The sequence below is a fragment of the Schistocerca piceifrons genome, unplaced genomic scaffold (assembly GCF_021461385.2).
Source record: "Schistocerca piceifrons isolate TAMUIC-IGC-003096 unplaced genomic scaffold, iqSchPice1.1 HiC_scaffold_1209, whole genome shotgun sequence".
In the NCBI taxonomy this organism is placed as follows: domain Eukaryota; kingdom Metazoa; phylum Arthropoda; class Insecta; order Orthoptera; family Acrididae; genus Schistocerca; species Schistocerca piceifrons.
This window is the reverse complement of record NW_025727025.1, coordinates 37,501-40,000: the sequence shown is the minus strand read 5'-3', so window position 1 is coordinate 40,000 and position 2,500 is coordinate 37,501. Positions and strand designations below refer to the sequence as shown.

The 2,500-nt window shown below is 56.6% G+C and overlaps 1 non-coding gene across 1 annotated transcript in view; it reads left to right on the top strand.

Moving 5' to 3' along the window:
- Positions 1–2,424: 2,424 nt before the first annotated feature.
- LOC124729440 overlaps positions 2,425–2,500 on the top strand; it is a 1,909-nt gene continuing 1,833 nt past the window's right edge. Inside the window, exon 1 of the ribosomal RNA XR_007007682.1 lies at positions 2,425–2,500. This exon is cut by the window's right edge and continues 1,833 nt beyond it. This is a non-coding gene — a ribosomal RNA (small subunit ribosomal RNA).

Here is a 2,500-nt window from a genome sequence, read left to right as displayed (position 1 = left end):
CCGCCCCCGCCCCCCCCCCCCCCTACACCTTTCCGTACAACAACGTGTAACCTAACCTAACCTAACCTAACCTATGTTGTACCTTAACCTAACCTATGTTGTACCTTAAACCTAACCTATGTTGTACCTTAACCTAACCTATGTTGTACCTTAACCTAACCTATGTTGTACCTTAACCTAACCTATGTTGTACCTTAACCTAACTAGTTGTACCTAACCTAACCCATGTTGTACCTTAACCTACCCATGTTGTACCTTAACCTAACCCATGTTGTACCTTAACCTAACCCATGTTGTACCTTAACCTAACCCATGTTGTACCTCAACCTAACCCATGTTGTGCCTCAACCTAACCCATGTTGTGCCTCAACCTAACCCATGTTGTGCCTCAACCTAACCCATGTTGCTGCCTTAACCTAACCCATGTTGTGCCTCAACCTAACCCATGTTGTGCCTTAACCTAACCCATGTTGTGCCTTAACCTAACCCATGTTGTGCCTTACCTAACCCATGTTGTGCCTTAACCTAAACCCATGTTGTGCCTTAACCTAACCCATGTTGTGCCTTAACCTAACCCATGTTGTGCCTTAACCTAACCCATGTTGTCGCCTTAACGTAACCCACGTTGTCGCCTAAACCTGCTCTGTAATTGTTATACGACTCGTTCAATTACTGTAGTGTTGCCCACCCGCAACCCTCGCAATATAGTTCGCTACTCGCACTGCCCGCACACCCTGTGTATCGCTTCATGTTAAACACCTTGCAAGTCTTGCTCACTTTCCACATGCTCCTGCTGTACACTGTAATGTGGATGGCAGCAGGACGTACATGCCGCCCCTCCCCACGTCCCCACCTTGCCCCCTGCCTTCGCAAGCTGGTTGGTGAGAAGTTTGCATGTTCAATGCCCTTCGCATGCGACGTACTCAGGCTACGTTGTGGTGCGGCCTGTGTCAACTGTCCGCTGATGTCGTACGCGTGAACCACAATCTGTACTGCACATTCGTCCTTATGTACTGAATGATACATCGTGGCACATGTGTGACCGCACAACGACTGCGCCCAAAAACGGCGGACCATACAGTGCAAATATTGTGCACGCAGCTACGTGTCGTCTCCCTATGAGAGCTGGATTGCAGTGTGGTACGCCATAGAGACGTGTGGGAGGAACGGACGCCGTGGATGGCGATCAGCATGAGCTGTCTGTTGATGTATTCGGACCTAGTCGTCTCTCCTCACACACCGTGATGGCATGGTGCACCGCGTTCCATATCTGCGACATGCTACAGAGGCCGGTTGACAGTCGTTCGAGCAATGGACATCGCATACGTACGGGGGCCACCTTCCACGTATTGTCTAGGCGTGCACATTTTGTTGCGTGTATGTGGGCAGACGTAGTGTGGCGTGACACCTGACACAGGCATGCAATAATCGTTGAAGTTGCAAATGGCGATGGACGCCTGCGTTTTCTGGTGAAGTTACGCAAATGAACAAATGGTAACCTGTTGTGGTGCGGTTGTTCTCGCTAGGGGTGAATCGGTGATGGCGACGATAGGTTGAGGTACTAACCGGTTGTTCCAGCGATACCCACCATGCCGACGAAACTGAACGGCATCTGGGTGTGAAGCGATACGCGGCGGTGGCTGGGTGGGACCGTCCCCGGCCGGTGAGGGGGCGCCTCCCGGCGTGCTGGCCGCGCGGTGCGTGGGCGCACGCGCTACAGCCGGCTGGTGGGGGCGGCCAGTGGCAGGCGCGCCGGCCGACGGACGCGGCAGGCGTCGCAGCTGCGCGCCGGCGCACCCTGCGCGCGGCGCCGTGCGGCCAAAGTAGGTCCTCGCGGGCCCGGTGCGAAGCGCGGTGGACATCTTCAGTGTGCTGGTCCGATTGAGGACTGTGTGCGTTGAGGATGCGCCGCCGCCCGGCGCTCGGCGCCGCGACGCCGTCTGCTGCTCGGTCGCCCCAGCGGTTCTCGCTGGTGGTTTGTATCGCAGCTGTGCGGATGTGTTGGCGCGTGCGCTGTGCTGGGAGAGTTCGCTTCGGCACCCAAGTGGGGCTTTTGTCCTTCTGTGGCGCTGGCGTTGGAGCTGCCGGTCACCGTAGGTGGCGCGTGTTGTCTCCCGCCGGCAATGCCACGACAGCACGCTCCCGGGCCTCTGTCGGCAGCGGCAAGCTCAGTTGGGAGCACGGGTGGTCGCACCGAAAGCGTCTACTCGCCTAACTCCGGGCGATTGCGCCTCTCTCGAACCCGACCAAGTACTTGGGACGGCGCTGCGCGCCGCCGGGACCTGAGAGGGTTTCGAGGTGTATTGTGCAGGGGAGCTCAGCCTCCTCCTGTTTGCAGAATGATTGAGCGGACGCTTGCGTGTTCGCGCGGGCCCCCGGGACACACTCCCGGGCGGCCGGCTGCTCAGCTCTAGTTGACGCAGCTCCCTGGTTGATCCTGCCAGTAGTCATATGCTTGTCTCAAAGATTAAGCCATGCATGTCTCAGTACAAGCCGCATT